Raw genomic sequence first — 12,745 nt, 5'->3', positions numbered from 1 at the left:
AGAATGTTAAATCTATGGAAGAAATACAAGAACACAAAATGTGTCAGGGCATTTGAAAATGATACATGCTTCCAAGTGAAAGTGATGTCTCAGCACAGCAATAAGAGACTATCCTCCTCCTAACCATATTATTTTGACTTTTGAAATGAATTTCAGCGCTCTTGCTCGAAACGGGATTGGACTCAAGCTGCATCAACATGGCAACAGTTGGCTTTTTGCCATTTGAAAATCCACACCCTACTTCTGTAATCATATCATACATCAAATAGATATAGCAGTTTTCCATTTCATTCCTACGCTACAAACTTTGGTAAAGGAACTAAAGATAGTTGGGAGATTAAATGCATCCTAAATGCAAGTTCTTACCTTTGCATTAATGAAACCGCATGTTTCACTTAATCATTATTGGTAGAGGGGAAAATTGGGAGTCTTATCCTAGCGTTATCTTCACTTTCCTAGCCCCAATAGGCCTATCATTTAAATCCATGACAGCAGATGTTGCCTCCTTGTGTGACTCAAAGGCAACCATTGCCTCACCGGTGGGCAGGCCCTTTTCACTGAACTGCAGACAGACTGAACCAGGCAGCACCTGATACCCATAAAAGAAATCGAGAATCTCATCAACTGTTACAGTGAAAGGCATGTTTTGAATCTTTACAATGGTAGGTCCACGAGGGTTACCAGGGCCTCCGGTTGATTGTCCTCTCAGAGGGTCAGAGCCAGGGCCAAAGGCAGACTGAGGACACCCTCCTGATTGCCCATGGCCACCACCTCGGTTGTTGTGGTTGAGGCCTCTGCTCTTTCTAGGGCCATTGTCAAAAGGTGGCATGCCCCTCAATCCCTCTGGCCCAAAGCCAGGTGGGCCATTGTTGCTGCCTGGTCGGAAGCCCGGGGGTTCCAGAACTGCTCCAGGCAAGTGACCGGCAACCATGGGTGGGGGTATGCTAAGGGCTACATCCCCAAGACTTGCTGCAAGTGGGGGTGGAGGGGGCCCCGCTAGTCCATTACCTGGGACAGTAAACGGCGTAAAAGGACCATTGCCTAAATTGCCTACAGTATTTCTGAGGAAGTTGAACTCATCTCCTGTCATACCGGCAAAGGGGTGACCTTGAACTGGATTCTGTGCCTGAACATGGCTGTGTGCCTGGCCTTGAGTGTTCCCTTGGGGTTTCTGGCCTCTTTTAACCTGTGGTGGTGGGTTTCTCTCAATTTCCTTCATCTGCTCAAAGGTGATCAAATGTACAAAGGCATCTCTGCCATTTAACTTCTGCCTGTGTAGTCTCTCAGCATTTAGTGCATCCTCCTCTGCCCTGAACTGCATAACAGCCTGACCTAGACCGTTACCACAGCTGTCAACCAGAACTTTAAGACTTTCGTCAAATACTGAAATTCCATCTAGAAACAGACGGACATCTTTCTTTGACACATTATATGGAATATTTGAGATGTGAGCACAGTTTCTAGGGCTCTTGACTGATTCTGAGTTGTTTTTCTTATCACCACCCTGCATCCTTTGACGAATGGAACCAATCTTTTCAAACATAGCATTTTTACTGATGGGGTGAACTTGTATGAATCGGCTACCCATATACTGCATGTGACAGCCAAGTGCAACTTTGTAGTCCATTTCATTTTTGAACTCAACAAAGCCCTCGCCTGTAGCTCGGCCAGTGGGTCCATAAGCAATGTAAATGCTGTCTTCCACAATATCCAAGTTTTTGAAAAACTCACAGATCTGTTTGTTTACTGCTTCGTAGGGCAGGCCTTTCAGGTAAACACAGAACTCCTTGTTGTGAGGGGAGCGGGACCTCGCACGGTCTCTGGTTGACGGGGACGCTGAACTCATGTTGCTGCGGCGGTGCTGGTCTTGCGGCTCATTATTGAATTTTGAGTGGGCTTGCCCTCCAACCCCGATGCCACCACTGCTGACACTCATCCACTGCCTCTCTGTGGCCGGAGAGATGTCAACATACCTTTGCCCTAACATTCCGGTGCTTCTTTTGAGTGCCTCAAAAGTGTCCTGAGGGGAAAAGAATTTGGCCAGCGCCCTGCCGCTACTCCGGCCCATGTTGTCCCTGACCAGTCGGATGGAGTCCACCGCTAACCCACGGAAAAACTCCCTAATATCCATTTCTGTACCTGAGAAGGGCAGGCCTTGAAGGTGGACATATAACTCGTCTGAATTACCTATTGCTGCCTTCATGTGTGCCTGGATATTTAACAGAGGGTTCATATGGCCCAGAAACATGTGGTTTGGTGTTCCTAGGGGCAGCCCTGAGGCCAGTCCACCAGGGGGTGGGATGCCTGGGTTAAATGGTGGCATTGAGCCCATGTGGGACAGATGACTCATGGGAAGGACAGGGGGGCCTTGGGTTAAAGGTGACACAGTGGGAACAGGAGGCATAGAGGACACAGGTGGTGGAAGTGGCATGGGGGGTATGGAAGGCATGGGTGGAAGGGATGGCATGGTTGGCAAAGGGGGGATAGGTGGTGGTACAGAGTTGAGGGAGGACATGGCTGTTGTCATAGTGGATCCCATGGTAAGATTTGGGCTGCTGAAGTTGTTGCTGAAACTGGGGGGCATGTTTCCCATGCTAGTTGTGGCAAACGTGGACACATTTTTGTTGCTTATAGTTTCATGTGCAGATGCAGCTGTGGTGACTGTGGTTGGTGTGGTGTTGCTGAAGCCTTGTAAAGTGGTGGGTAAACTGCCCCTCCCACCTGTGCGAACCGTGGGGCCTGGTCTGCTACCGTTTCCTGCGGCTCCCTCCACATTGCCTGTTTCAAAACGCCTGCGGCTAAGTTCGATCATATTCTGCATCTCTGTCTTGCTGCTCAGCAAAAGTGACACTTTAGAACCTTTGATTGCTCCCCCTGTACGCATCATGCCAAGCCTGGCATCTTCATCTGTGGCGAAAACAATAAAAGCCTCACCATGTTCACCCCCTACAATATGCACCCCACCATCCGGGATAGTCAATCCAGAGAAGAAATGGCGTATGTCCATGGTGCCCGCCACTATCGGGAGACCCTGCAAGCGGATGACCACAGCCATGCTGCTGAGGCGAAACAACACACACCTGCAGGTGAAAAAAGGCAACCACCGTAAGACTAGAGGAAAGAGTAAAGAACAGACAAAACAAAAAGAGCAGGAGACAAACCATGATTTAGAAAACAGCTTACGTTTGGAGGTATTCGATGAGAGCCCAATGCATCAATAGAGGAATTCAAAATACATGTGCAAGTATTAGGCCGTCTGTCTACTCATCACCACTCTTACACAGCCATCCACACATTGCTTCATTTACCACATACATCAGCCTTGGCTCAAGGAGATTATGTCAGCTCAAGGTCTAATATGCAAATCTTGGCCGAAATTTAGCTCGTAGGCCTAAATCTTGCTCATAATTAGACCCAGAGTACCACACATTTCAACACTGTAAATTGGATGAACCCGTAGAAACTTCCAATTTATCAATCTGATGCATCATGAGGTCTATGACCAGTAAAGGTCAGGTGGAAGAAGGTGCCTGAATTTAAAGGCTGAGTAAGTCATTTTCGAAGCTTGCAGCTGACAAATCCTAATAAAAACTACATCACGTTCTGAAGTTGACTTTCCTTTGTCTAACTACACTATCTTGAATGTAGTAAAGGCCTGTACAGGAAATTCACAGTTCCTCGAAAGGGAGACAATGCTGGCAGAGTGAACATTTTACATGATTCTATGCTAGATTTGTACCGAACAATTAGCGAGACAGCTAAAATGGCTTTGAAAAAGTAAGACATCAGCTAATAGACCTCAACAAAATAACTACACTATGGCAGTCACTAACTCTAAATTATTTACATACTACAGGAATTTGGGTACATTTGTGGACAAAAACCCAACTTACTCAACCTTTAAAATATAAAAATGTGTCAATTTGATATTACCGCAATGCAGTATCCCTAAGCAATTGGACGACACTGTGCCATCTCAGTAGCAACTGGTAAACATAAAAATGCATTTATGAATCATTTAAATACCAGTGTGAAATGTTGTTTTATCACGACACCAACCATATTAAAACATTAAAAGAGCAAAACAATTAGCCTATGCTTAGGCCTGAGTCTCAAGCATTGTTTAGAGCAAGTGTTGGACAAAAACAGCCTATCAAAAAGCAAGTAGAGAGAATGTGGTCCACAGAAGGCAGTCAGGTCATGAAGTGGAGACATTTACTTAGGGCTTTGTGGATGCGGTATTTTGCCAAAGAAAGCCACTAACATACCATGCACTCCCTCTATACCAATCATACCATGGTAGGTCATTCTCAGCTCTCCACACCTTCAGAGGTTTCCACAATGGAGTGAACATTGAGCCCAAAGGGAATCAATAAGGTCCATGAACATAGCCTAACAAAGCGAATAATTACTGGTAAAAACCACCAAGAGCCCACAGGAGGTTGTGAAAGTCGGACTGGCAGTCAATTGAATGAACCTATGTTCAGGACATATTTACAAGCTTACCTGTAATAATAAGTGGTGCTTCGTTAAAACTGTGGCACAGGATATCCAAGCCAATCCTGACGGGCAAGCAATTTAAATCAATTCTAGACTGTAACAAAAGAATAGGAAATGGAAGCAAAAACATGAGCAGGCAAATTTAGGCATCCTTAGTGAACAACATGTACAAAACACTCTTGATTCAGCCCCAGCACCATATCAGCTCTTTTGTGTCAGTAGATGGTCAGAGAAATGTAGTAAATTGGCATCAACAATAAGAGCAAAGTCTGAAATGCCAAAAGCCACACAATAATAATAAAAATCATGCATCTCATAATTTCTCATGTTGACATCAAGCATAGAGACATTTCATTCATCACAGCAATCCATAACAGCAAAATAAACATGCATGCCATTGAAAAACTTCAGCAGTGAAATACAGAATTTCCCCCATTCTAACAGAATAGCTTATTTAGGTACATTTCTAAAGTATTCTATATAAAATGATAACATCTCTAAATGTAAATGAGGGATGTGCAGTTCACCTAGCAATGTGCAGATTGCCTAGCAATCAAATGTACATTGTTTAAAGCAGTTTTGCAAGTCTAAGTCACAAGTGACACCTCTGAAAAAGCCCCCTACGAACAACAGGTTTGTAGAACCATGACTTTTTCGAGTTTTCAGTTCATTGTTCGCTGGTAGGGATGTGCATTTTACCTTTTGTGGCTGTTTGAGTACTTGCATGATTTTTGTTGTTTACTAAATTACAAAAAATATAGTAAAGAAGCTGTTTTTAGAACGAGGGTAGAATCTCTCACTGGAAAATTGTTTGCGCATTTATCCACAGCAGTTGAGGCTTGTGGGAGTTATATGAGGACGGTCTCATTGTAATGGCACGGTATCAAACACATCCAACATATGGAAACCACACGTTTGACTCCGTTCCATCAATTCCATTCCAGCCATTAGAATGAGCCCATCCTCCTATAGCGCCTCCCACCAGCCTCTAGCAATATACAGTATATGCCAACAGTGAGCAACAATGCCTAATTTATCATAACCATTACTGATAACTAATCCTAATAGCTAAATTGCCTCATTCAGTCAAAAAAAAAGAGTATAATTTAAGATTAATTGAATTTACTAAATAAACCCTTGCTCAACAGAATAATGTAATAGATCAAAATAATAAATGCTTTAATCAAGTTGACATTGGTAATCTGACATCTGTCATCTTTTGTGGAGCAAAGACGTTTGGGGACGGGGAGAAATTACAATAAAGCAAAAACAAACAGGAAAGATTCTCTGTGCAAAATGTCCAAATGACAGTTTGGCAGTTTGGAAAAAGAAAGTTGTGAAAACGACACGTTTCTGATAAGATTTCAGTTCAGCTTCGATGCATATTTTATGTGGTTGAAATAGTATCATCTTTTATGAAGACAGATACGCTCTGCAGAGGTGCTAACTGAGCACTGCATTCTCTCAAGATACAGAAATAAAATTATATTTTTCCACTCCTGTTCCCAAGTCCAAATTTTGCCTACATTTGGTGTATAATTTTTTCTGCAAGAAATGCTTAATTCTGCAGGAGTTAAGGCTATAGCCCTATTCGCACGTGAGTAGTACTATTAGACAACGTTGGTTGTGTGTTTATTACCCCAGAATGTCTGCCATTCCAGCGAACGATTAGGACGACACGTTTCTTTCCCAAACTGCCCCCTTTAATTATTATTTTTTTTATAAATTGATGGAAGCCTGGAGATTTTTTTTCTAAGTGTTTAGTTATTTCAACAAGTCCAAGCCACAACAGGCTACACTGATAACTTGGGAACCAAGCTCAAGTTCCTAAACCATCTTTGGTATAGTGTCACCATAAAATTTGAATTGAGGAAGTGTGATCATAATCATTATGATATTTTAGCGATCCGCAGTAGAAGACTTCCTAAATGCCCCCCAGCCTTCAGATATGAGCTAAACAGCTAACTTGCACTTAATGCTTTTTTTGGGTGGGCTATGATTGAGAAAGTGAACTTGTTCCACACGTTTAGCTCAGTTCTATGCCGTTTTGCGATCCATTAACAGCAAGGTTTGCATTAAATAGGCGCAATGTTTTTTTTATGATGCATTTGGTGATGTTCAATTAATTTGCACAAAACTTATAAACAAAAGCATTCACTGTAAAAGCTAATACATGTAGGCCCTTCATATACAGTGCCTTGCGAAAGTATTCGGCCCCCTTGAACTTTGCGACCTTTTGCCACATTTCAGGCTTCAAACATAAAGATATAAAACTGTATTTTTTTGTGAAGAATCAACAACAAGTGGGACACAATCATGAAGTGGAACGACATATTGGATATTTCAAACTTTTTTAACAAATCAAAAACTGAAAAATTGGGCGTGCAAAATTATTCAGCCCCCTTAAGTTAATACTTTGTAGGGCCACCTTTTGCTGCGATTACAGCTGTAAGTCGCTTGGGGTATGTCTCTATCAGTTTTGCACATCGAGAGACTGACATTTTTTCCTATTCCTCCTTGCAAAACAGCTCGAGCTCAGTGAGGTTGGATGGAGAGCATTTGTGAACAGCAGTTTTCAGTTCTTTCCACAGATTCTCAATTGGATTCAGGTCTGGACTTTGACTTGGCCATTCTAACACCTGGATATGTTTATTTTTGAACCATTCCATTGTAGATTTTGCTTTATGTTTTGGATCATTGTCTTGGAAGACAAATCTCCGTCCCAGTCTCAGGTCTTTTGCAGACTCCATCAGGTTCTCTTCCAGAATGGTCCTGTATTTGGCTCCATCCATCTCCCCATCAAGTTTAACCATCTTCCCTGTCCCTGCTGAAGAAAAGCAGGCCCAAACCATGATGCTGCCACCACCATGTTTGACAGTGGGGATGGTGTGTTCAGCTGTGTTGCTTTTACCCCAAACATAACGTTTTGCATTGCTGCCAAAAAGTTCAATTTTGGTTTCATCTGACCAGAGCACCTTCTTCCACATGTTTGGTGTGTCTCCCAGGTGGCTTGTGGCAAACTTTAAACAACACTTTGTATGGATATCTTTAAGAATTGGCTTTCTTCTTGCCACTCTTCCATAAAGGCCAGATTTGTGCAATATACGACTGATTGTTGTCCTATGGACAGAGTCTCCCACCTCAGCTGTAGATCTCTGCAGTTCATCCAGAGTGATCATGGGCCTCTTTGCTGCATCTCTGATCAGTCTTCTTGTATGAGCTGAAAGTTTAGAGGGACAGCCAGGTCTTGGTAGATTTGCAGTGGTCTGATACTCCTTCCATTTCAATATTATCGCTTGCACAGTGCTCCTTGGGATGTTTAAAGCTTGGGAAATCTTTTTGTATCCAAATCCGGCTTTAAACTTCTTCACAACAGTATCTCGGACCTGCCTGGTGTGTTCCTTGTTCTTCATGATGCTCTCTGCGCTTTTAACGGACCTCTGAGACTATCACAGTGCAGGTGCATTTATACGGAGACTTGATTACACACAGGTGGATTGTATTTATCATCATTAGTCATTTAGGTCAACATTGGATCATTCAGAGATCCTCACTGAACTTCTGGAGAGAGTTTGCTGCACTGAAAGTAAAGGGGCTGAATAATTTTGCACGCCCAATTTTTCAGTTTTTGATTTGTTAAAAAGGTTTGAAATATCCAATAAATGTCGTTCCACTTCATGATTGTGTCCCACTTGTTGTTGATTCTTCACAAAAAAATACAGTTTTATATCTTTATGTTTGAAGCCTGAAATGTGGCAAAAGGTCGCAAAGTTCAAGGGGGCCGAATACTTTCGCAAGGCACTGTATATATATATATATATATATATATATATATATATATATATAGGCAGCACTTCGTTCAATTTATTGAATCAGTTATTGTTTTCTTGCTCAAACCGCGAGCAACCCCTCTCAAACCACAAGGATGTCGATTCACACTGGGCTAGTATTAGAGGACTTTGGAGTTTGCCAATAAACAGTAAGTCATTCTGGTTAGTCAATGTCCAGATGTTAGTTTCCATTTAACCCATCTAAACAGTAGGCCAATGTTTCGTTGAAACGCCACAGGCCTATTTGAAGTCCTGTCTTGTGACTGTCTAATTTGTAGAGAGCCTCACAACCATCACACATACCATGATCCTCTTTTACCACTTCACCAAATCTTTTCCAAACATGACTTTTCTGCCCCCCCCCCCTTCTCTTTATTTTATACTCTCCATTCACAGCTTGTCTTATTGAATTAAACTTTAACCATGTCCTTTTGCCACCGTGGATTGAAGTTAACTTTTTCTGCCAGTTAAGCCCTAAAGTTTATGCACTAATACTAGATAGCCTAAAATAAAGAAAAACATTAATGTAGGCAAAATAAATTGCACAATGATGATACATTTATGGATTATTTAAGGCATTGTTTCTCTACATTCAACTCGCCTGCCAGCCACCTGCCCTTCAGCCACACAAAATTTAATGACCAACCCTCCCCACGGATATAACCACAGGGACTTCGGGTTGAGTTAACCCGCGCATCACTATCGCACATGAGTCGGTTCTGTTGCTAAACAACCAGCCAGTCTATGGACAAACCCTAAATCAGGCCTCGTGTCAGTCTCGCACTGAGGATTGTATTCAGAGCCTGCCCCATGAAAAATATAAGCCTGGGCCTACAATGAAATGCAGCCTTCCATATTCCTTATATCGTATACAAAATGTTAGAGAAAAAACAACCACCCGCACATTAACACTCATCAATGTAACGTCAAAGCTCCAGCACACTACAATCTCTCAATTGTGTGGGAATCTTTCTACAAAAGATACAGGAGACAAAGGTCACTCCTGAGAGTACCTAGCCACTTCGTACACATCAGCAACAATGGACGTGTGCACTTCAACATGACAAAGCAGAATATAACCCTTCGGATGACAAAATGTTAAATCATTTGCAACAATAATAAAGCTAGAAATAAGCTAGAAGAGAGAAAGATCACTTCAACACACATGCCATATTAGCAACAGATTAATATTAGCTGCGGTTAATATTTAAGGAAGTATTGCCAAGTAAAGGTTTGTTGCACCATAAAATAATCCATCTATGCATATGCTACCATTTTGGGGGGAGTCAATATTCTCTCATTATGGGAGTTCCACCGCTGCTGGAAACACAAGTCAAGACAACAGTGCCTTCCAAATCGAGAAAAAGGAAGTATTGTTTTTTGGAAAATGTTATGACCATGGAGATCAAAAGAAAAGCTATAACAGTCTATTCAAGTATGACTTCAGTCAGCACACATGCACACATGGTGCATATCACTGTTACGACTTTAAAAAGACTGCTAATGCCATATGGCAGGGTTCGACATTCAGGGCTGTCGGCTGGCCCAGAAACATCTGCCGAGCTAACAGGGCCAGTTAATCAAGCTTTCATATGGCCCGCTTGGGCCAGTACATTTACACACTCCAAAACAGAAAATAATGGGGTCTATTTAATCTTCCCTACGTGACACTTCACACTTGTTATCAATCAGCATACGGTTTCTAAGCGGAGGCAAGAATGTCAAAGCCTTCCCTCTCCGTCTTGAGTGAGCCCCGCCTTAGTACGGCCTGGATACTCGCTCCAGACCCGCAGAGTTGAACAACGGCACACACATTCCATAATCACAGAATAAAAGTCCTCCACCAGCCATTTTTCATATCATACATCCTACAGAGCAATGTCTTTATTAACAAAGAAAGGTTTTCATAGGCCTAGTCATATACTATGTAAGCTGCCTGATTGTCAAAACATGAAAATGATTTACACAAAATCACTTGTTGGTAAAAATAAAAAACAGGAAATAAATACAAATATATTTTCTAATGCTGCTCTCTGTGGTCTATAGAATTGTTTAAAAACCAGATCAAATTTACAGAAGCTGTTAATGAGCTGTCGTACATCTGCGGAATATCCACTGTCGGGTGGCAAGAGCGTGCAGCTCCTCATACAACCGATTGCTGAATGGAAAGAAACGTGTTCGAATAAACCCAGTCACTGTGTAACATTCCTAAATGCAATCTAGAGAAAATATCATTTAGATGGCAATTATTGAAAAGAGCGGGATTCCAGCTTTCCCATACAGTTTTATTTCGCAACTCCAATTTTTGCACAATTGCAGCGTTTTACAATCCGAGTGTCTGGCATGACAAAAAAAGTAACTGCAGGAAGCACGTCATGGTCATTAGTGTGTAAACAGTAGGCCTAGAATGTAAAATTCACACAATTACACTATTTAAACACTGTCAAAATCACATGATTGTATTGGGCTAGTGGTATTTTAGGATATTAAACTAGATCATATTTAGAGTCTGATATCTAGCTAATGATCGGGGTAAATGCAGATGAGCATCCCCATGCTTCAGCCATGTGGCCACTATGCTGAACACGGTTTTAAAATGTAATATTCCCCTACATGTGATAATGCTCATTGCTAAAATGGCACACCAGCCTGCAATATGGACCATGTACAGGTACCTAAATATATTACTGTTGATCAATATGTTATTGGGCTCAGGAGGGTGTATTTTTATTTTCCAAACAGTTGTTTGGATTCATTTTTAGAAAAAAATGGACTGTAAATTAAACATGAAAAAACCCATGATTGAAATTCTGGTTCATAACTTGCTTTCCTGTGAACTTGGCAAGTTAATTTCTCATTCGGGCCAGTCGTTTTCACTTGGTACTGGCCCAGTGTGCCATTGGCAAATGTATCTGAATGACCTGCATATGGGCTTTTCTTCTAGTCTTGCCATTCAAATGAAATAATTTCAAAATGTTGGCCTATTCTTCAGGTAACTGGAGGGATACATATTGATTCAGATGATCCACATACCAGTATGTGTCTATCTGTATTCCATCTTGATGTTAACTTGGCCTAGAATAGTCTGTGTACGTAACAATTACACATCAAGGTTATTGCCCATACAAATAAGTGGTAGACAACAACCCAGACTTGAGGTCTCCAAAGGACGCATTAGAGTTGACGTTAAAACCTCTTACATTGAAGAGGGACCTGGGCTGCCCTATTTTCATGCTTGTTGTTCCCCAATCTCTACACAGGACAAATAGCACACACAGGTAAGTTGATGAAATAGCAGCAATGAAATTGTATGTGCACAAAAACGCTGTCAACATGAACAACGCTGCAAGACTTCATTGTAAAACACATTCGCCAGTAACGTACCGTTAGCTAAAAGCTCAGTCCGTCAGAGTACAAAAGCAGTTGCCAATCTGAAGGGCTGCAGGTAGACAGCAAATTCTGCAAAACTACAGGAAGACCGCATACAAATTACATCCAGTATTGTTTAATCATTGTAGCCATTATTGTCCAGTTGGATGTGCACCACTGATATGTACTTGAGGAAAAGCGTCATGCTAGATAGCTAGTGTGATTCATGTAAAAGAGCACAGTCAAGATGGCGCTGGTGGCGAAAATGCTTTATAGAAGCTAGCTAGTTAATTAACCAGGGCCTGGTTTCCCAAAGGTATATTACGGCTAAGATCATAGTTAGAACCATTCAATTGTTCTAACGATTAACTGAGCCATAAGATCCTTATGGGAAGCTGGGCCAAACAAGATTGGTAGTTACTAGCAGCAACATTTGCTAAAAACAGAACAATTGCACTTCAACGTACTTCAGATTAGTAACATAACAGTAGCTAGCTAGCTAAACAACCAAAACAAGACAGAACAGCGAACCTAAATGTTTCTCCACAACCGTTCTAAACTTAAACCATGGCTAGGATCAGTGGTAGTTAACATTATATATAGCCTGTTTGCTAAAAACATAGCTAGCTACCCCATTTGGGCAGGCCAACCATCTAAAATGCCGATAAAAAACGACACTGTTAGCTAGCTAACCATTCATTCTCGCTATAGTCCCCGCATGTTTGCAGGATTATATTTCACTGATGGATAACCATTTCAACATTAGTGGCATTTGTTTGCTGTTTCTCTTTTGTCCTTACCGAAATATCTGTTAAAAGATCTTTATTTTATTTTGTGTAGCGTTCTCTCCATTCCGTGCTCTTCTCTCTTCTTGTAGCTGGTAGTAAAATGTCGGTCGCGACGAACTCGAGCGGTGACGTAGAACTCCTCAGCTCCCATGATATAATGATGCCATCTACTGGACTCAAACATGTTTTATAACATTTGATATGCGTCAAAATGCTGTACTAACTCAATATACTATAATTCAATCAGAGCACGTGGAG

General features: G+C 41.6%; 1 pseudogene; it reads right to left on the bottom strand.

The window, feature by feature from the left end:
* LOC139413200 (copine-3-like) overlaps positions 1 to 12,573 on the bottom strand; it is a 42,250-nt pseudogene extending 29,677 nt beyond the window's left edge.
* Between the last annotated feature and the right edge of the window lie 172 nt (positions 12,574 to 12,745).

This window comes from Oncorhynchus clarkii, chromosome 7 (genome assembly GCF_045791955.1).
Source record: "Oncorhynchus clarkii lewisi isolate Uvic-CL-2024 chromosome 7, UVic_Ocla_1.0, whole genome shotgun sequence".
Lineage (NCBI taxonomy): Eukaryota > Metazoa > Chordata > Actinopteri > Salmoniformes > Salmonidae > Oncorhynchus > Oncorhynchus clarkii.
The sequence above is the reverse complement of the archived record's forward strand: the minus strand, read 5'-3'. Positions and strand labels throughout refer to the sequence as shown.